At 44.9% G+C, this 22,845-nt stretch overlaps 3 long non-coding RNA genes across 3 annotated transcripts; 2 read left to right on the top strand and 1 right to left on the bottom strand.

The window, feature by feature from the left end:
• Window positions 1-2,220: 2,220 nt before the first annotated feature.
• On the top strand, window positions 2,221-12,981 carry LOC124072514. Its single transcript, XR_006845520.1, has 5 exons — window positions 2,221-2,378; window positions 4,305-4,498; window positions 6,666-6,781; window positions 9,548-9,696; window positions 12,893-12,981. It is a non-coding gene; the product is annotated as an uncharacterized LOC124072514 (long non-coding RNA).
• On the bottom strand, window positions 9,702-11,274 carry LOC124072515. The gene is made up of 3 exons (XR_006845521.1): window positions 11,199-11,274; window positions 10,985-11,095; window positions 9,702-10,173 (listed from the first exon to the last, which is right to left on the bottom strand). It is a non-coding gene; the product is annotated as an uncharacterized LOC124072515 (long non-coding RNA).
• Window positions 12,982-17,389: 4,408 nt separating the features above from the next.
• On the top strand, window positions 17,390-17,895 carry LOC124071499. The gene is made up of 3 exons (XR_006845336.1): window positions 17,390-17,430; window positions 17,580-17,635; window positions 17,724-17,895. It is a non-coding gene; the product is annotated as an uncharacterized LOC124071499 (long non-coding RNA).
• The last annotated feature ends 4,950 nt before the right edge of the window (window positions 17,896-22,845 follow it).

Here is a 22,845-nt window from a genome sequence, read left to right as displayed (position 1 = left end):
TTAATGACTGCACTGAGACAAAGATCACAGGAGTGTTTTCTGATCTGAAGTGTAAGGATGACAGTCGTGGTTTAAGTCAGGCTGAGATTCAATCACTCGTCCTGTCCACCAGCCACCATGCTCTTGGATCTCAGGGTTCAGAGCTTTTTTTCATTCAGCCATTTTAAACCTTGTGTGCTTGAAGCAGCCCAGGAGCCTGGATCATAACGAGGTCTGGAGATTTACACATGGACTCATGTGGATCCATCAAGGATGCAGAGTTTAAAAACTTTGTTTCAGCAGGTTTTGAGACTCAGACTTGCAACTTGCACACTGTGATCTATAACTGAGGACACCTGAGGGTTTAGTGAGGAGCACAAATCACAGCGATGGGGGAGGAGACTGATGCCAGGTGGGACAGAAGGACGCAGGTGTGGGTCATATTAGAAAGACATGACACTTAACCTCCTCAAAACGTTCACCAGGCTGCTGTACCCTCACATAACCAGAAGGACAACTAGATATCATTACTATTACTATTGGGTATTTTATTACATTTTATGGAAATGTCATGTAAAACATTTTAAATAAAACATTTAATGTTCAAAGGCCACGAATTTCAGAGCAATCGAGTCATAAATCACTTGGTGAATGAGATGAAACTCGAGTCTGTCAACGCTGCACAGACAGATAAAGGTTGGAAAAAAAACATAATGTTGAAGTGAGATGTGCCATCTGGAAGCTGAGAGGTTTCAACTCAATCTACCAGCAGATGAAGGAATGTGTGTGTGTGTGTGTGTGTGTGTGATGACAGCTTCAGTCTTCATCAGGAGGAAGTGTGTGTGAAGTGTAAGTGTGAGAGCAAATCTCCCTCATGTAAATTGATAGTACACCTTTAATAGTCTGTGTGTGTGTGTGTGCGTGTGTGTGGCCTGTGTAAGTTAAGAAGCAGCCTCTATGACCTTTGACCTCTGCCATCAGCTTCAGTCTAACCAGATGCTGTGGTGAACCTCTCAGCCTGACATTCAGCTCTTTGCTGCTGCAGATTAATATTGTATTTATTTATTCCCAACCTTGTTTGTTTATTTGTTTGTTTGCATTTATGGATTTTCAACAGAATGAAACTTTTAATGCTTGTGAGGTTTAAAAAGTTTAAAAAGACATGTTTTAAATCCAAATGAGTGAGTAAAAGATTTCAGGCTGAGAATGAAGGAGAGCCAAACCAGAACCTTGTGGAACACCACCAAAAGTAAAAGTACTCGTTTTGCACTGTATGAATATTTCTGCCACATTTTTGTAATATTATTGGATTACTAGAGGATGTACTTTCTGCAGCAGTTGAAGAAATTCAACCTACCAAAGACTTGTACACCTCCATCACAGTCCATCCTCACGTCCTCCATCACAGCCCGAGCGCTGCTGCTACAGCTCAGGACAAAAGCGTATCGTTTGCACTGCTGAGGAGGTGATTGGCCGCAGTCTGCCCTCTCTGCCACACCTGTACGCCTCCCGGACTGAGGCGGGCAGGAAAGACTGTGGCTGATCCCTCTCCCCCTGGACGTGGACTTTTTGAGCTTGTCTCCTCTGGCAGAAGACCAAAACCTCAAAGCAGCAGAACAGTTTCTTCCCCTCTGCAAGCAGCCTCATGAACAGGCCAAAGCCACCCGCACAGACGTCTCATTACACGTTACATCATCGTTCATTCCTGGTCTTCCTGTTTGCACGATCATATTTTTCACTCGCTGAGCAGTTCTCTTATTTAAAAAATTGCAGTCATGTCACTACATACTTTTTCATATTCACATACTTTGTTTTACTTATTGTAAATATTAAACTTTCCAAATTTCGAACTTTTCTTTTCTATATTCATATTGTGCATCTGCACCTCATGCTAAGACAAATTCCTTTTCAGTGTAATCATACGTGGCAATAAAACTAATTCTGATTCTGACTATGGATGCGTTCAAGTGTACATCACTTTAATACTGCAGCCGGTAAATGCAATTTACTATTAATTCATTTATATGTATTTCAAATATGTACTACTTTGTATATGGCAGGGTAGTTTGTGAATTGTTCCACAAGGGTCAATAAAGTTCAAATGATAGTTTTTTAAAAATAATGAAAAAAACTATTTAAAGAAAATAATGTATGGGAGTAAAAGTATAGCATTTCACTCTGAATTGTGTGTGGAAGTTTGAAGTACTACTCAGTGCCAACATCCTGTTTCAGGAGGAAATACATCACAACGAGGAAGTAAAAACAGCATTTCATTGGACGTCTTAAAAGAAAACAAAAGAAAGCGTGACAGTCAGTCAGAGGACTCGGCTCGACTCGATTGCTGGAGTCATGACAGGAAGAGGATGAGGAGACTCGATTGCCCTCAACAGGAACACGAGGTGTGTTTCTTCTTTGTTTGTTTGTTTGTTTGTTACCGCAAGTTGATCATCGCACACACACTCAGTCATCCGGCGTCTCTGCCCTGCATGGCTGTTGTTCCTGTAAATGTCGCCTAGCAACAGGTCGGTGCCCTCTGTTATTATGTTTACTGGAAATGTTTGTTGTAAACAAGGATGAGGGAGGAATAGAGAGGGAGGGGATGCAGGGGAGGAGAAGGAGGGATGGAAGGGGTCAAGGAAGAATGGAAACAATGAAGGAGGAAAGTAAGAGCTGAAGGAGAGAGGAAATGAGCAGAGTGAATGAGTGATGAGAGGTGAGAGAGTGGTGAAGTGACCTGTAGCTAAAATCTATCATTATCCAAAACAAAGCACTCGGCGGCCGGCCGGCCACGCCCCCGCCTGACTCTCAGGACTCATTCTCCCATAATTCCTCTGACCCCCGACCAGGGCTAAGTAGCATTTGCCAACCAGTTTGTGATAATTACCACTTTGAAATGCCAGCGCGACACAGGGCAAGCTCGGCGCCATGCTAGGGCAGTGTGCTAGCATATGCTAATGGCTAAACAACATGGTAAGTCCTTCAGGGTGAAGCAGAGGGTGCTGTTCATAATTACTGGTTAGCTGTTAACTGTTAGCTTGTGGTGGTAGCTTACTGTATGACTGGAGACATGGTTACACTTTACAGAGCCACATTAGCTTACCAAGGGCAATGTGAAAAGGCCTCAAGAGTCAGTAATTAGTGACTAGCAGTTAGCATTTTATTCATAAATGGCTTGTGAAGTATTAGCAAAGAGGAGAGTGGTGATTCAAATAAAGAAAGCGCTCCAAGTGAAAAAGATGCTTATTTTAAAGCTATTATTCAAGTGGCAAAGCATGCTGGGAGAACAAGTCATGTAACAACAGGCTCCACAATTACTCATTCATTCAACCAAACTAACCACAGACGCTCGGCTGTCCTGTGATTATCACAGACAGTGAACTAACCACAGGCCATAATATTTACCCCATGATGGTCTATGGGCTGATGGGAAATGGTGTTCATTAAAGGACACCAAAAACATTTTCAATATTTCTTTTTATAAACTTCTGTCTGGATGTCTGCATATGAGACGCAGGACAGACGCTGGACTCTTTCAAACACTGTAGTAATACTGAGTGTTGGTCTCCCGTCTGAATCACTGCTGATAAAGAAAGACAGGAAACTGACGAGTGAGGCTCTGATGTGGAGCACACTGGTGTTTGGTAACAGGTGATACAGAAACACATCACTATCGGCTGTGCAGGTGTTGTGTGTCTTCACTCAAACTGCCGTTTCCATGGCAACCACAGGAGGGAAGATGAGCCTCAGCTTGCTGCATATATGAGCACCACAAAGCATGCTGGGTAGCCATTAGTTTCAACTTGCCCTCCATCAGAGAGAAGTGTGTGTGCGTGTGTGTGTGTGTGTGTGTGTGTGTGTGTGTGTGAGGAAGACTCCCTCTGATCACACCAACACTGAAGACAAATATATGAAAATATATACCCAGCAACAGCAGTGCGTCAGGTGTGCAGGACGACTATGACATCAAAATAAACAAAATGCGTTCTCTTCAAAATGCGATCTGAGCTCTCATTCAACTTCCATATTAATCTTATTTTCAGCACCAGAAGTAAAATCTAAAATATAGACAAAACAAAGAAGAGCTGATATGTCTGCATGCTGCCAGGTTTTAGGTTTTTTGGTCTCTGAATGTGACTGTGCTTCAGGGAAAGGCAATTTCTCGAAGGTTTATCAAATCTTATCGATGCTTCAAAGGCAGCGCGAGTTCCCGTGCTGTGACAGCAGCATCTGAGGACCACTGAGGACGCTGAGGACGCTGAGACAACCTGCCTTTTCTTCACCAGCCTGAGTGTGCAGGTCAGGTGATCACCCTCTCTCGTCCACAGCAACAGGAGACTCTTCCCCACCGAGGAGCAGAGTGTGGAGGTGCTCTGGCTTCTAAATGACCAACTGAGATCAGACTGTGGATCGAGAAAATCAGCCGTCTCACCCAAAAACACACCTGAGGTCAACACAAGTGAGGACACCAGTGGACCGACTCAGCCACGACCGGAAACCAGAAACCAACGGCCTCACTGAGGTGATTAGTTGTTTTATTTTTGTCCTCTTGATGCAATGATGCGATGCAACATGATGTGATGTGATGTGTCACCTGGGCAGGTGTGACACAGGTCCTCCTTCCTGTGGCCTGTGTGTTCAGACCTGCCCTGGTGACGCTTCGCCGCCGCCTCATCTCATGATTCACGTCAGGCCAAACACACACACACACACACAAACACAAACACACTCCCACATGTGTGTTTGTGTGTTTGCATGAGTCACAGTGTGTGTCCTCTCCATATTTATTTGATGCTGGTCCATATTTGTCTGTGTGCAGGCGTGTGTGTGTGTGTGCATGTGTGTGTGTGTGTGTGTGTGAAGTGTGAATTGAACAGGGCTGTGACCAGATGGGCTCTGTAGATCAGGTTACCTGTTTATAGAGCAGCATCTGTCCACCCTGTCAATCAAACAGACACAGAGATTTTCAGATGATCTGCAGAAGAAAATGTGGATTTCACTGGTTGGAGGAGATGAACAGCTGATTCTGCAGCTGATTCTCCAGTCATTCCAGCACTGCACCAGAGGAGGACACGCACGAGATGAAGGCCAATCGTTGGAAAACAGGAAGGACGTCTGGTGTATGAATGTGAGGAAGGTCGCAGCCTCCTCATTGGTTCCACACACAGCTGAGGTTTTCAGCTCCGACTCGTTTCACGGACGCCGTCATTGACGAGCTGAGTCAGTTTGCATTACACTTTGTTGCTCTTCTTCATCAGGTGACGTGTCAGGTGCGTCTGATGAAGTCCTCCTCATCATTGTCCTTTTCTTCTTAATCTTCCCCCTCTCCCTCTCCCTCCAACTTTTTTCCTTCATCCTCCTCCTGTCTTTCCATTTTTCTCCTTTGCTCATTCTGTTTCCTTTCTTCTTCCTTCTCTGCTCTTCATCTGCTTCCTTCCCTTTATGTTTTCCTTTTCCTTCTTTCTCCTTCTTTTCCTCCACTCTGTTCTTCCCCCTTCTCTTCTTCTCCTCCTGTACCTGTTCACTCCTCTGCATCTTCTCCTCTTGCTCTTTGTCAGCCTTCCTTATCTTTATCACCTTGGGCTTTCTCACCTGTTCTTCTCTTTTCTTTTCCTTCCTCCCCTCGTCTTCATCCACCCTCTCCTCCAAGTCCTCCACCTCCTTTTCCTCTTTCTCCCCCTCTCCCTCTCCCCTAAAAGGTGCCCTCCTTCCATTCCTCATCTTCATCCCAGACTAAATCTTCCTCGTCATGGTCCTTTCCCTCAGTGTTCTCCCTCCTCTTCCGTTCTCCTCCTCATGTCTGCGTTGTTCTTTGTTTGCAGAAAATCATTTCTCACCCAACAACAGCTTCCTCCTCCTCCAGAAATCAATGCAAATATTTTCATCTTCTCTCTTTCTCTTTATATGTCTCTCTCCTTCTTCCTTCCTCCCTCGCTCTCTTTATTTTTCCCTTCTCCTCATGTATATTTTTCTCCAAATAAAGGTGTATTCCTGCTAAGAAATCAATGCAAATGCTGCCATCGATTTCCGCTCTCTATTCTCTCGCCTTTTCTCTCCCTGTTGAGCAAATGTGTCTCTTTTGTTGCCTCTGAAATCAATACAAATATTTTACTCTTTTTGTCTTCCCTTTCTGTCCTCCCTCTCTCCATCTCACCCGCCCTCCCCTCCCTTGTTTTCTCTTTGTCTCTTTCCTCCAAATGTGCATTTTTCTCCGACACCAATGCAAATATTTTTCCTGTTTTCTGTCTTTTTGCTGCCTGTCTCTTCTCTGCCTCCCTCACCCAGCAGCCGTCATTATGCGGCTGATTGCTGCGTTTAGCCTGGTAATTGAAATAATGAGAGAAGATTACCTCGGCGCTTTTAGTCACCTCGTCTAATCCACCAATCAGCTGTCAGCAGGTCGAGATAGAGGTGTGTGTGTGTGTGTGTGTGTGTGTGTGTGTGTGTGTGTATGTACATAATGTATATGTGTAGATATGGATGTTTGTTGCCTATAGAAACATGTTTATGTGTGTGTTACATCTGCTGCCGACGGCAGGGAATCAGGAAAATCAATGACGCTGTGTTCCCTCAACATGACCGCCACAAACAACAACCCAGCTCAGTGTGTGTGTGTGTGTGTGTGAGGCTGTTTTCCATCTGATGTCGATGTCGCTGTTGCTGTCGTCTGATTTTTTTATGTTTATCAGTTTTCTGCAGTGATGCTGCTGTCTTCCTGCCACTGACGTCCACTTTGTCATCAACATAAGCTGAGCTCAAGGAACGAAACATCTGTGGGGTCTTGGACCAAGTTCAGTCCGTTCAGGTGGGATGAACGTTACAGGAAGTAACTCGTCATTTTAAGCCTGGTAAAGCTACAGGATCTGCCCTCAGCAGCCTCCTCAGGGGGATGGCGATCTAAAAGGGTTAAAAACATTTTTAATTTTAGCTTAACTTTAATTGTTCCTGTCATTGCGTTGGACCTTGACCTGAAGGTCACTCTGCTCCACGTCATGTGAATTTCCCAGGGAAAGCGCTAACACAGCAGTGAGTCTCACTGTGCAGTAGCTAATCAGCTACGATAGCTACTCTCCAGCTCTCCATATAATCAAAGTTTAGCCATGTTTGTGAATGGAAAGTAGCTCAAATTCACAGGTCAAACCAGGTTGGAGCACCTTCCCGGCCTCCAGCTTTACTCACATCAGTAAGCCCAGGCTGCGCCTGTCAATACATCCCACTGCCAATGGATACACGAATCAGCTCAAGGACAGACAAATTTTCAGATGCGTTCATATTGTGTGCTTTGTGCACAAAGCGTATGGCTCATTTTTATATCTTACTGTGATTCTTTCTGCTCCCAATGACATAATATTTTAACTCAGTTTTAGGAAATCCTCCACATGTCGGCTGATCTCAGAGTAATACAACACAAACTGCAGCTTTGGACTCAACAATGCATTTACATCCTCATCCTCTTCCTCTTTCATCTTCATCCTCTTCCTCTTGTGATAAAGACTTTGAAACGTCTCTCCTTTAAACATCCTGCAGACCCTCCCCAATGAAGATGATTGCTTCTTCATTTTACTGTTCCTGTGAGGTCGCTGGGTCCTCATGAGGATACATGAGACAACAACATGAACGTCCATTCTCCAGCTCTAACTTTGTCATTGTTGTCCTTCTCTTCCTGCTGAGCGTCTCCTCGTCCTCCTCTGGACGGCTGAGGCCCAGAGGCTTCGTCTTTGTTCTGCAGCCAGTCTGCTGGCTTCCTCTCCTCCGTCCTCCATTGTCTCCCCCGCCGGGATAAGCTTTTAGCCGCGTCCTAGCGGCGCAGGCTAACCGTCACGCAGCAGCTCTCACCGGCTCCTCGCTGTTTCAGCCAAATGCCGCCACACAACACCATATAATTAAGAGCTCTGAATGCGAGCAGGCAAATGCAAAGCAATTTGGGACGAGGCGAGAGGCTGAGAGAGACGGGGGAGGGAGGAGGCGCAGGAGGGGGAGGGAGAGGACGGCGGCAAGCCAACAGCAGCTCCAATCTAATTGGGCCATATCAATTTATTTCACATTTCTAAAATGTCACGCCTTGATGTGAAGCTATAACTGAATTTGCATACGCGGCGCAGCATGTTTTTACCTCAGCGGCTCAGTGTGGACGAAATAAACACAGACAGAAATAAATAGATGAGAAGAACCACGGAGGAAAATGCCAGGGCCTTTTTCTCTCCGGCTGAGTGTCAGGGTGTGGCGACGCCAGGCCTGATGGAGGGCTCGGCTTTTAAACAGCCAGCGGTGAAGCTGACATTTCCGCTGCCGAGGGACGAGAAGCAGCTCAACACGGCAACAAGACGCAGCTGACCCGTTCAGTGCAGGACAGGTGCGTTCAGGTAGAGGACTGACACTTTCACACTGCAGTATTAGTACCTCCTCCTCTGCGTTGAGAGGGAGGAGCTTGTTTAGTTCACAGACAGCAGCTGACCGACTCTTCAGGTCCAACACAACTCAGCTCTGCTTTCTGCTTCCCATCATTCTCTTCTTTCACCTTCATCACTTAGTACATTTTTCTACTTTTGTGTCCCTGCATCCTCGTTTGTCTGCTTTTCCACCAGCTTTTCCTACTTGTTTCTCTCTACTTTTTCCTGTCTTCATCCCTCTTTTCTCCATTCATGTTCAACTATCTGATTTCTCTTCCCCTCCAGACCTTCATCTCGCTCTCCTTCCCTTTCTTTATAAACTCTCTGGCCTGTCTTTTCTCATCTCAGAACTCTTCCTGTTTTGTTTACTTCTTCACCACCCTCCCTCCCTCCTCTCCCTCTCTCTATCTCTCTCTCTTTCCCTCTCTCTTCCCTCCCCCCTCCTCTTGTCTGTCTCTGTTGATGGTTTTCAATTCCAACCAATTAGAAGTACTTATTTCTCAAGAGCTTAAAGTTCATCTCTCTCTGTCTTCTTTTCCCCTCTTTTCTGCCCAATTGCTCTTTCTCTACACACACACAAGCACACACACACACACGCACACACACACTCAGAGGACATGTTTTGCTGTGCTATTTGAAGTCATTACCACAGGAGTGTTTAGCAAACAGAAGCTAAGAGCAGTTTGACATTTGACTCTGACAGACCTCACTTTTCTGTCTTTGTCCTCCAGGAATGTGTGTGTGTGTGTGTGAGTGTGTGTGTGTGTGAAAATGAGGCAAAGGTGAGTAAAACTGTGTGTGTATGTACAGGTATGCGACAGAAAGTGAAAAAGATGGCATGTGTGTGCGTGTCTGTGTGCATGTGTGTGTGTGTGTGTGTGTGTGTGTCTGTGTGCATGTGTGTGTGTCTGTGTGCATGTGTGTGTGTATGTGTGTGTGTGTGTGTGTGTGTGTGTGTGTGTGTGTGTGTGTGTGTGTGTGTGTGTGTGTGTGTGTGTCTGTGTGCGTGTGTCTCAGTAAAGTTTAGGTTGGATCATGTATCCAGCTCTCAGGGCATAACTTGGCTCAAAGAGACAAAAGAAAGCGAGGGGTCAACAGCAGTGCTCTCTGTCTTTACATTCCTGCGTGTGTGTGTGTGTGTGTGTGTGTGTGTGTGTGTGTGTGTGTGTGTGTGTATACAGCTTTACCAAGAGGATAAACATACATGGACAGAGAGAAAGATGGGAGTGCTCGATAATGACTCAGTAGTCCGTCGTCGTGGTAACAGTCCTGAGTGGCCTTCGAGTGAGCAGTGAACTCCATCATAAGCCAGCCTTTATAGACTGAACAAGTAAGTAAGTATTCATGTCAGTCAGATCCTTTACTGCAGTAGAAGTACTCATACCAAAATGGACAATGTTACAAGCAACAGTTATGCATTGAAAATGTCAGTAAATGTATGAAATTATAATCAGTACTTAAAGTACTCAGAGTATTGCAGTTAAGTGTCCACTGCACTTGTTGTCCTGCTTTGTCTGATCTCATCTCTAAGTTGTGAGAAATGCAGTCACAACCAGCCAGTAGTAACTGAAGCTGTCAAATAAACACAGTGGAGTGAAAAGTGCAGTATTTGAGATGTGGTGCAGAAGAACAAAGAGTACAAGTACCTCAGATTTGAACACAGTTAAGAAATGAAAGTTTCTGTGCAGGCCAGTCGAGTTCTTTGGCAGCAGACTGGTCAGCCATGTCTGCTTTGTGCACGGGGACATTTGTCCTGGGAAATAACTGAAGAGGTTCAAAATGACTTGACATCTTTGACGTGTTTTTCCTAAAGAAAAGAAACATAAACACCATCAGAAAACAACTCAGTCTGGAGAAACAACTCCAGACCCCTAACCTGTGCTAACACAGTATTCTGATAGCATGTGTGTGTGTGGGTGTGTTTGTGCATCATCTCTGTGTGTGTTGTTCCTGTGTGAATGTCTCGATTAGTTAACCACAACCAAACTTGGTTTTATCATCCCTCTCTCCTGTCTTTGAAGTCGAGGTGGAAAGCTGAGCCCAGCATTAGCCCGTCTCACTCGCCCCGGGGCCTGACACTAATATGTGACCGCTGCTGAAATGAACAATACAACCTTTACATTCATTACACAGAGCCATCAGTCACTGTTTAAAATGAAAACCTCTGTGTGTGTGTGTGTGTGTGTGAGAGAGAGAGAGAGAGAGAGAGAGAGAGAGAGACAGAGATCAGACACAAGCATTCATGTACAACTCAATACCTGTGGACATGCATTGTGTTCATTGTTCCTGACATTCACACAATACTTGTACACACAGTTAACTTCCTGTTTAATCTACAGTTGCAAGCTAACACCTTAGCGTGCTCTGCAGCTAGTGGTAGTTTGCTCTGTGCTCACAGGTTTCTCAGTCATAGGGTTTTCACTGTTTCACGTGTTCTGTGTTTCGATAGCAGGCGTCGTGCTAACACTTTAAACTCCACTGCTAACAGATTAGCATGTTCCAGTGTGTTTCTTGCTAACATCAGCATGCATGCTGAGTGACAGCAGTTAACGCTAACATTAACTTATGTTCTCCACATCATTAACCACATCACACCTTCTGTCCTCTCTGTGACACACCTGGGAGAGAATCTTTCATGCCTGATTGGTCCCTGACGATCCAGACACCCAGCGTTCATTGTGTCACACAGGGACATCTGATCGTGTGGCTGCTGGTCAGAAACTTTATGGCTGTGGGGTTGAGGGATGGAGAGGAAGATGAAGGAAAAGTGACACCATACCTGGGTGGGCTGTCATTTACTGTATTCTGCTTCACCTGTCCTCCTTTTCTCACCTGTCTGACACCGAGGTCACCAAGGACGCCAACGAGGCACGCAGGATCCGGGGAGGTGAAGCCTTTTTGTTTTTTTTCATTCCATAATAAGTCATAATAATTTGTGTTATGTTCAAGATTTTATGTGTATCTGTCAGAGTTTGTTGGAGGAAGTGCTGGAAAATACACCACAATAATGTTACTGTTTGTAATGTCCTGTTATTTTAGTTGGACTGTTGGCTACGTGACACTAATTCACTTTTCATTTGCAATCACTCCACTGTGAATTTCCCCACTGCGGGACTATTGAACTCTTATCTTATCTTACCTTATCAAAGCACCCAATACCAGGTCAAACCACAGGCAGCTGACCAAACCCACTTTAGCTTTGGTTACAGTAAGCTAGGCGTGACCTTGCACTGATCTTAACTAAATCACTTCCTCACCTAGCATCAAGGATCACGTTAGCTGGCAGGGTAATTTAGCGAGTTAGACAACCAGCATATCCAGTCTATCAAATCTGCTGGTGATACACTCAGATAGTAGTATTGATAACTTTAGCGCAAAGCAAGTTAGGTTAGCCAGCTAGCTGTAACTTAGCTGCCAGCTGAGAAAGCAACTTTCAAGCAACAAGCCGGCCAATCTACCAGCCAGTTCAGGTCTGAGAGTCTGCAGTGAATTGCTGACGTTATCCACTCAAGACAGCATTATGCTATGTTAGTTAGCTTAATTAATTTGTCTTCAATAGCAAGCAAGCTAATCTTAACTAACTCAGCCAACTAACACTGTGAACTGTGAATTTGTACAGAGAAAAACTACTGTAGCTACAGTACTTGAGTAAAAGTACTTTATCCTCAGAAACTCAGAAATGTTTAAAAAAAAATCCCTTGCAAAAGTTTAGGACACTCACCTGTATGAATTCACACCTGAACACACACGCACGTGGACCTACAAGCCCCTGCTCATCAATGCAAATTCCATCTCTAGAATGCACACACACACACACACACACACACACACACACACCTGTTGGGATGGATCAGTTTCAGGTCTTCAGAAAGTCGACATGTCGGCTCATTTCTTCTCCTCCCTCAAATTTACCCTCCATCTCCTTTGTTGTCTAACTTTCCTCCCCTGTGAGGAGACTTCAGCCCACACAAACATGACAGCTAGCACACACACACACACACATACACACACACACACACGTTATTTCCAGCTGGTGTAAGATGTTACCTGAGTCGCTGTCATTATGCCCAGGGTGCTAATAGCGTTTCTCGCACCTCTCTGGGATCCAGCCAGCATTCACAGAAAGGTGTGTGTGTGTGTGTGTGTTTGTGTTGGTGTGTGTGTGTGTGTGTGTGTGTGTGTGTGGCGAGGACGATGGGATGATGAGACAGGTAGATAATGAGGTCACTGTTGTCTTGTTCGGTTTCAAGCTTCTTCTTTTGTTTCCCGTCGGTCGGTTGAACTTTTTTTGTTACCTCGAAGGGAAAGTACATGAACTCAAATAATGTACTTAAGCACAACTTTGACGTACTTGTACAGTACTTGAGTCTTGGATACTTCTACCAAACTATATTTTGGGAACCAGTACTCTACCTTTCACTCCACTAATTTATGCATTCTGAATTACGATCTTCTCACAGCTCTTGTCATATTAAGAAGTTGGATTTTGGGTGTGACTTTAAGTTTCTCCATCTTTTTCCCATCAGGCCTCAGGAACCTGCAGCTTCATCCCAGAACCCTCTGTGTTCCTGCTGCCCTTCTCATCTTCTCATCTTCTCCTGCTGGCCGGCGACAAAAGTCAAAGACAAAAGTCTGCCTGTGCTGAAGGTTTGTTTGATTTGCTTGTTGAATTTGTGTCGTTGCTTCCAGTCAAAGAGTTGTTTTCATGAGAGGAGAAGGAAGAGAAAAGGGGGGAGGAGGAGGAGGAGGAGGAGGATGAGGGGGAGGAGAAGGAGAAGGAGAAGGTACCTGATTTTTTTTGATGATTTATTTTTATTTAACTTTTCATTCCATATTTTTTTATACCCTACCTATTGCTCCCGGGACCTGAGTCCTAATTTCGTACCATAAGCATGTAAATGTGAGCTGGTATGACAATAAAAGTTCTTGATCCTTGATCAACACACCAAAATGCCATCAGCTGAGTGTGACAGTCAGACTGCAGCTTATGGTTCAGAACGAGAGTTTGTCCTAAGCATCTGAATGAGCTGAAGCTGAACACACTTTGTACTCGACACGTTTAACTGCTGAAAGGCTGCGCTGCACAGGATGAAGCCTTCATAACATCCAAATGATGCCAAAACATTTTCTACTTCTGTTCAACGCTAAAATGTCAATAAAGTTGACAGATTCATTGTTCATGTTCCTGCAGTGCGGCCTCACTGGTTTCCTCTCAAATTCAGTTTACCAACAGAAAATATTGTCAACAAATAAATGATGATTTTGGGTGTGGTGGAGTGATTAATGCGATAAAAATGCCCCCCCCCCCCCCCTTCATTAGTGTGTCAACAGTGTGTCAAAGTTGACCAAGATGGATCCTTTTCTCTAAATAACAACATGGGTTTACCACAAGGGCCTATTCTTGGGCCTTTGCATTTTAGTCCTTTCATTAATGATTTGCCATTAAACTGCTGTGCTGCAACACATCATTTATACGCAGATGATGCTGTCATATACATGTCTGCCAAAACACCAACACAAGCTGCTGCTATCCTGCCTTCATCTATGGTCAGAGTGGCTCACTCAGAATCATTTACTGTTAAATCTCAAAAACACAGTTTCTGTGTGTTTTTCAATCGAGAAAACTAACCAGCCGCATTTCAAAGTAAACTTAAAATAACATCAAACAAACATCAAATGCCTTGGAGTTGCATTAGATCCACTACCTAAATGTAGTCATCACATAAATAAGATTACAAAAACAATCAAACAAATCTTAACTGTTTTAAATAAATCCGAAATCACATACCTCCCAGGCAGCCCTGCTGTACATGCATGCTGTGATTTTCTCTCATATTTCAAGCTTCTATGTACATATATGTACATTTTTGTCAATTATCTAAATGCGATATACTCTATGTGCAAAACATCAGCCGTACTATATGTTCACTGCATTGCCCCTGATAAATAAATAAAAAAAGAGAAAGAGTAAGATGACAGACACTCTGCAAGGAGAGCACTTTTACTTTGGTACTTTAAGTATATTTTGATACAAATCCTTTAACTGAAGTAAAAATTGAAATGTAGAACAGCAGGATGATAATGTTTCAGAGTGGGAAGAGACTGACAGTGAACACACACACAAAGCTCTCATTCATACAGGAAACTCTTCTTCTTCTTCCTCCTCTCCCTCAGCTCGTTTGGAGAGAAACTCACCTGGAACAAGCAGCTGTCACACACACATCATCACACACAGAGTGAGTCTTTATCAGCCTCAGACAGGTATGTCCTGACACGGAGACGACACACAGAGCTGGCAGAGAGACACACCGCATGAGTGTGTGTGTGTGTGTGTTTATGTGTACGTGTGTGTGTGTGCGTGTCTGTATGTGTGCATGCGTTTGTGTGTGTGCACGTGTGTTTGTGTGTGTGTGTGTGCATTTGTGTGTGTTTGTGTGCATGCACTCACGTGTGTGTGTGTGTGTGTGTGTGTGTGTGCACTCACATGTGTGTGTGTGTGTGTGTGTGTAACAACACATCCTCATCAGTTATACATGAAGCTGATCAACAAACTCAAACTTCATTCAAGTCGATCTCACTGACTTCTGACTCGTGCAGGTCAAAGGTCAACACCTTCAGTCTGAGCAGTTCATGAACGCATCATAACCAGTGAAGACCAGCTGACTCCTGTCATTTCCCACCACAGTGACTGGCACACAGCAGACGAGATGCTCTCATGTTCGTCTCCTTTCCTCCTTCCTCTCCTCGTTTCCTCTCGTTCATTCTGTTCTTTCTCTCTCTGTCCTCCATGTCTCCTTCTTTGCTTATCTTCTCCCCCTCTTTCCTCTTCTTTCCTTCCTGCCTCACTTTTCCTTCGCTGTTCTTTCCTTTCTGTTTCCCTCTGTGACAGCCGACCTTTGACATCTTGTTGTCTCGCAGTGAGGGTGTGTTTGTTTCGCTGGCCGGCGCTGCCATGTTTGTTTCACAACAGCGCAGTTTCTTTTTTCACTCTGACGCCTCCGACGCTTCGACACTGCGGTCACGAAATCTGAGAAATTAATCACAGCTATTGTTCTTTGAGTGTGTGTGTGTGTGTGTGTGTCATTCTGTTTGGTTTTGTTTGTACTGTGTTTTTCATGTCTCTCAGGACAACAAACCGGCGCTCTTTGTGTTTGTGAGTGTTGTCAGACTTTGTTGCCCTTATTGCTGTACTCTCATGTTTTCTCATTCGTAAACACAGACGAAACGAGCGCTCCCCTCAGGACTCGCACTGCTCGCCATGTGTTGCTGTGTTTTCACATGATTTTACTTTTGAAGAACAACACAAACGCGCTGCACTCGACTTCACCACAGACTGTGTTGGGTTGTTGCTGTGGCAGCAGGCCAATCACTGGTCGCATTAAATCAAAGAACGTTTGTGGTGATTGGCTGAGTAAAGGTATGCAGACAGGTCTGTGTACAACACAGGTGTGGTTTGACTGGAGAAGTGTCATGTTGGTTTACTTCGGTGTTTGGAGCGTTCACGGGCTCGACCGCCACGTCACTGTTTTGTTTCAGAACCTGACCCGGTCAGTGTCGCTGCCTCCCGGTGAGCGTTAGCTAGCTGGCGGAACCGTCTGTCTCAGCCTGCTGATGTACCGCGATCGGTGCAGTGATGTTCGAACACATTTCAAGTGATTCCAAAAGAAAGGATTTTAATCTAACCCTCTGACTGCATCACTGCCTCCGCTGCCCACCGGAGGGCGCTCTCACAGCTGCTGAGACAGAAGAAGCGGGTGAAGCGCTCAGTCGGGTCGACCGAATTCTTGTGCCTTGACGTGATTTAGCAGTTTGAGGCCAGTCGTTGTGGCCCGGCTCCCCAGTTGGTGTCGAGCGCTCGGCTCTTCTGACCGAACTCACAGTCTTGGTGTTTTCAGCTTCATCATCTTTTCTTCAAACACACTATTTGTTTTTGGTGTTCTGTGAAGAAACGCCCGAGTTGCTCTCCGGTTACACAAACTCCACTGAAACTCGACCCCAGCACGTCTATTTACATATTTCCCCTCACTAAGTACATGTGTGTGTTGTTCTTTCTCTGGCCACAACAAAACAAGCGCTCCCTTGACTTCTTTGTGTCTGTTGACATACTTCCTCCCTCTAAATTACCTGTGTGTGTGTGTGTATGTGTGTGTGTCTCCCTCCAACACACAAACCAAGCGCTCCTTCCAGGTCCCGCCGCCGTGCGCGTACCTGTCAGCCCCGGCCGGCTTGTTTACATACTTTGCGGCTCTAAGTACATGTGTATGTTTTCACAGTGTTTCCTTTCTTTGGGTACAACAAAACAAGCGCTCCTCTCTTGAACATGACAGCTCGCTCCAAAGCTAATGTCGCCCTCGGGGCCAAAGAGGAGGAGGAGGAGAAGGAGGAGATGATTCATAACGAACCTGCCATCCTGTCAACAGACACACACACACACAAACACACACACACACACTCTGCCTGCAGGGACAATAGGTGCTGTTGCTTTTAAGGGTGAGTCCAACCTGGATCGTCTTACGTTCCCTCTCTCTCTCTTCAAGTCATTTGTACTCCCCCGTCCTCCCCCCTCCACCATCATTAACAGCTAAAGTTACTTCCCTCCCCCCTTCACCTCACCTTCCTCCCCTCGACCTGCAGCCCCCCCCCCCCCCCCCCCCCACCTCCCTCCAAGCTAAACACACTCATCACTGTCCTGAGTGTGTGTGTATCTCCAGAGGTATGTGTGTGTCTATAGGTATGCGTGTGTGTGTAACACCGGCATGCAGTCCACACTGTATTGCTGACCCTTTTGCTGAATAATTACTCCACTAAAACTCTGAAAGTTGAGGTTTTTTGTTAAAGGACCAGTTCAACATTTGATAAAACCCAGAGGTGTCCGGTATGAGTTCTGTTATTTTCTTAGCTGATGATGAATGACAAATAACAGTCATCTTTAATGTCAGCTGTTTTGCTGCTGCAGAACTTTGTAGATGCAACAATCAGGTGAAACTGCTCTTCTTCTTCTTCTGCTTCTTCTTCTTCTCTTAGAGCAGAAACAGCTAATCAGGTGTTTCCATCTCACACTGAGGTAAAAACCACCTCAAGCAAGCATAAAACATTTTAAGGCTTTATTGCTTTTAAATTATGTCGTTTCCATCAACATTTTCTGATGTGAAAGCTGCAGTCAAGATGTGTTTGACGTAGCTTAGCTTATCTTAGCTTAGCCTTTTTGAACAGCATGGTACCACCTTATCAGCCAGGTGACAGATTCCCTCACCTGCAGATGTCTTCAGGTGATTCCCACCTTTATTAATGACCCATATTCAGCCCAGCGACCTGCAGCCTCTCTAACCTCTTTTCTCCCTTCACCTTTCCCATCAGCCCCCCGGGACCCCCCTGCTCTGTAAACAGCCGTTTGGTGGGAAAGTTTGGTCCATCCGTCTCTCTTCCTGTCAGGTAAGATGAGCCGAGGCGGCTGCAGTCCACTGATCGATCGTCTTCTGCAGACTGCTGTCAGACTTCTTCTTCTTCTGCTGCTGCTGCTGCTGCTGCTGCTGCTGCTAATCCTGCAGCCACCTCAGACTGCACCTGCACACACAAACTGAACTGCTTGTAAAAACCAAACAATAAACTGTTGTATAGTAACTGTTGTATAGACTGTTGGCAGAACCAATAGAAACACCTCAGACAGTCAGCAGTCTGTTCATGTAAAAAGCGGCTTCGAGCTGAGTTTTCCCACACTTTGATGAACATTATTCTAACAACAGGGAAGTCACGTTACCTCACATGAAGCCGGAATGCCTTCATGAAGAAGAAGTGATCCTGTTTCTCGTTAGAAATGAAAAGTAATGAAAAGTTCATCCTTCCTCAGATTTTTACATTAGTGGCTCCTGAGTCGCTGCTCTCAGCAGGTGGAGGAGAAATCTGGTCTGGGGCCTCGGTGACGTTGGCCCCACATCATCTTTAGAGATCCAGTCTTAAACCTCCTGATATCCAACTTCTGGATGTCTCACTGACTGATGTGAAGCAGCTGACGTTGTTGCCAGGCAACAGAAAACATTCCAGCACTGCGTGTATCTCATGCTGAACGCCGTTGAGATTAATCCTAAATAAATGCAGTGTTTGTCTGTTTATGTGAGTGTCAGTGTTGGACCTCCACCCTGTCTCTCCATCTGTCTCTTCTGTGGGACAAGTATCATCATATTCACCCTTCAGGCTCCTGACTGAAGCTTAATCGGCTGTTTTCGTTCGTCTCCTGTTTTGGCGATAAGCGCCGGCTGCTCTTCAGGGTACACGGAGTTTGGCGACACTAATCCTCAGCACCTGGCTGATCTGACACCAACATGACCTGAGACACACAAACACCTGAGGGTTCACGCTGAGCTCACCCACGTCATAGTAAAACCAAGAAACTAGACTGGACCGTGCAGGTCTGGACCACACTGAGCGACCACATCAGCCTGAATGAATCTGGACCACCGTCAGGTACTGAAGAACTGCACATCAGTACAGTCCTGAGGTGCTTGTACTTTACTTGTGTACTTCCATTTTATTCCAGTTTATGTTTCTGTGTATCTTTCCGAGAGGAAAACAACATGAAGACATCAGTATTTAGAATCCTGTGTGATGTTGATCAGACTACAACCGTCCATTCTGCTTGAGGAGTATGTTTACTCTTAGTACTTCATGTATAAGTATGTGTGCTGGTCTTGTACTTTTTCATTCATACTTCATCAGGCTGCAGTTTGGACACGCACACAAAAACAAAGACAAAACAGAGATATGAACAGATTAACACACACGCTCGGGTGTTTCTGTTTAAAGTTGAAACTCCGTCTCTGCTCTTCTGGAGTGTTTCTGTTGGACAGTGTGTCTCTGTTTTGTGTTTTTGTCTTTAGTAGTTCTGTTTGTGTGTGTTGTGTCTGTGTGGGACCTTCAGAAACGGACCAAAGCACACACTGAAGTGTTGTCGCAGGTGTCCACATACTTTTGGCCATGTAATCTCTTTAAAGGTGTGCAGAATAATTATGATGATTATGATGATACAGAATACTGAATTAAGGAACTTTTGCATCAGAACTCTTCCTCCTGAACTTGAAATGGTAAAACTGTAGGAACTATTTTCTTTGAGTATCACTACTTGTGACAGGGCAGGAAGAAGATAAATACGTTTGGGGTGATAACATTTCAAACGTGGCTTGAAACTGATTTACTTTTTCTTTGCTTACAGACATGCACGTATCACCTAAATTACATAATCTGAAGATTGGTGAGCTTGAGTTTCTAGTGGCTTTAATAATAATTAAAACTTATTTTAAAAAACTAAAACATTTATATTTAACCAGATGTTATCAATCATATGTCATCACTCACATGCACTTTTATCCAAACACTGAAGACTTTTAGATGAACCTTTAACCTGTTGTGATTCTGATCACACATTAGGTCTAAACGTGAGTGATTTATCTCCATTCCAAACTTGAGTAAAATACAGTATCTGAGTATGAAATGTTTCACTAACACCTTCAAAACAACTTCAGAGGTTAAGGAAACTTCTGTCCTCCGTGTCTACAGTTTAAATTTGTTCTTTTTCTAAAAGAGTAGAAATTGATTGACTTTAGGTTGTGTACATTTTAAATACAGTGAGGTCTGACAGACATCACACGCCTGACTGATGAAATGAAACTCATTAAACAAACTCAAACGTGACACCAGAAGATGAGCAGGTGTCCACATACTTTTGTCCATCTTTTAAAGTCCAGGCGCAGAGCAGCAGAGCAGCAGAGCAGCAGTGATGTGGACTAAACCCTCACAGAAGTTTCTTTCTTTTCCTCTGGAGAACTTTGTGAAGCTGCTTTCTCTTCGTCCTTCTTTACCCTCTCAGAACCAAACAAAGCAGACAAAACACACACTCTCACACACACACACACTGAGTGCTGAACAAGGTTGTAGAAAGACATTCACAGGCAGAAAGAAAGGGGGGGGGGGACTTTTAGCCAGGAGGTCAAAGGTCAGGGGCCCTTAAACCAACACTTTGGCCCTCTAAAGCTCGCAGCAATTACCTCTCAGACACTCAGTTAGAGGCAGAATAGACTTGATTCAAGCAGCAGCACCAATTAATGATGGTGGAAATGGCTGAAAGAGAGCGAAGAGGCCACGGACACAATCACGGTGACTCATCGAGGGGCCCCGGACCCCTCGATCCAGAGACAGAAAGGAAGGAGAAGGAGGATGAATTTAAGAGTGTAAATTAACTCTCATTTTCCTGGTCTCCCTCTGCCGGAGCGAGTCGCTGTCTTTTCAGACGGATAATGAGGCCGCAGATCAGCGGCACAATGCCACACATCCGCGCCATGTGACACGGCCGCCGCACCTTCGCCGCGCCGACCGTTAATAATTGGTTGCTTTGCATGCAGGAGTCTGGTGCATGTGAATGCTGACGGTTGGCTGCTTTAACGGGAACACTGCTGTTTGTGGAAGAGTTTGATATCCGACGTTTTGTAATGAGATAACAAAACATTTGCATTATTTGGCAGCTTTCTTCCACTGACCACTCTCCAAAAATTGTTCGTTAATCTTTCTTTGATTTTCTTCAGTCCAGGCAGCCATTGGTGTTTATCTCTTCCTGTCAGATGTTTGTTGCTCTTTTGTTCCAATAAAGGTCCAGATTCTGGGCTCTGTGGTTTGAAGACGTACACTCAGTCTGTGTCTCTGCTGGTCACAAAGCTGATCACAGTCCACCTTTGTTTTCTCAGCTCCGCCAGTCCAGAAGGAGGTGCTGACGCGCCTGAAGCTGTGCGGTTACTGACAGAAACCCCAGAAGAAGCAGAAGAACTTCTGGACTTCAGCGGTCAGAGCTAAAGCTCACGCAGATCATTCAGAAAGCCACAGTCTGTAGTGAACGTTTGCAGACGTTTGCCTGACGTGGTCTCACCGCTGGACGAGTGAAGATCACATCCTGGAGAAACGGATCAGTTTACACCTTTTGGTTAGAATGAACAATTCTGGCGTCATCAGAGTAAAAAATTTCAGGCAGATTTCTATAATGTCCTGCTCCTCAGAGGATGTTCTCCTCACTCCAAGATCTGTACTCCAACACCACCTTCAGGACAAACTCTCCATTTTTACCTGTCGGTCCAGACAAACATCCACAGGCCACCAGCTGAGCAGCAATTCCACAGCACGGAGACGCTAACTCCTGTTGAAGGAAGCAACATGGCCGCCGACAGCGCCGGACACAAAGATGATCTGAACTGACACCGCGCTTTGATTCTGTAAACACAGTATTGGCTGCCGTGATTGGTCGAATTCACATGCTGTGACAAACGGTCTGAATCTGTTAAAGCTGAGGGGAGGGAGGGGAGAGGACAAGAGGGATCAGGATGGAGGAAAGGGGGAGGAAAGGGGGAGGAGATCAGAAAAGCAGACAAACAGGAGGGAGCAGGGAAGGAAAGGAAGAGAACACGTCAAGGAAAGAACACAGCGGTGAAAGCAAAAAGGAAAACGGACAGGAAATGAGGAGGTCGAGAGGATAGGAAAGGACTGTAAAGGGAAGGATAGGATGCAGGAGGAAAGGAAAAAGGGAGGTTTTACAGTAGGAGGTACAAGGAGAACATCAATAAGATGTAGGTGGTGAAGGAAAGGAGGAGATCATGAAGGAAAGGAAGTAGAAGAGAATTTCAAGCCAGTCTGTAATCACATGCAGTGTGTGTGTGTGTGTGTGTGTGTGTGTGTGTGTGAGTGTGTGTTCATATGTATTTATACACACACGTGTTCATTTACACAGACATACATTGATGTATAAGCATGGCTTTACACATTCACACACTTAAACATGCACACACACACACGGTTGCACATATTTGGTGTGTGTGTGTGTGTGTATGTGTGGGTTTCAGTATTAAAATGTGGGTAAATATGAGAAGGAAATGTTCAGATCCCATCACACACAGTGACACACACCCTCGGGGTGACACAGTGTGTGTTGGCAGTGTTAATGTATTCATGTGACTTCTGTCTGTGTGTAAGTTCAGATTTACACCCTGACACAAACAGACTTCATTCTGAAGCTGCGTCGCGTTTAGCAGCAGAAGAAAACACGAAGCTTTTAATTTAGCAGATCCTCAGCTTCCTGTTTCAGTGCTTGGTGTTGTAGCTCTGGTTCTGGTTCTGGTAGGGTGATGGTGCTAACATGTTAGCATTCACTACGATGAGTGCTAATCACGTCACAGTGCTGTTAGCACTGAAGTACTCAGTGATTGTGACATCTTCATCTCATAACTGTGAAAAGATGAAGATGTGATTAGCAACCGCCTCGGGACCGCAATAACACGTCCTGATTTTATTTGCTGTAATTTCATGGTTGGAGACATGAGACATGAGACATGAAAACCCATAAAAACCCGAGGCCAGACTTCAGTATCTTCCAGGTATTCTGTGTAAAAACAACAGAAACTTAACATTTCTTACCGGGTTCAGTGCTAAAGCTGCCATGTCCATAACA

This window comes from Scatophagus argus, chromosome 15 (genome assembly GCF_020382885.2).
Source record: "Scatophagus argus isolate fScaArg1 chromosome 15, fScaArg1.pri, whole genome shotgun sequence".
Lineage (NCBI taxonomy): Eukaryota > Metazoa > Chordata > Actinopteri > Scatophagidae > Scatophagus > Scatophagus argus.
The sequence above is the reverse complement of the archived record's forward strand: the minus strand, read 5'-3'. Positions and strand labels throughout refer to the sequence as shown.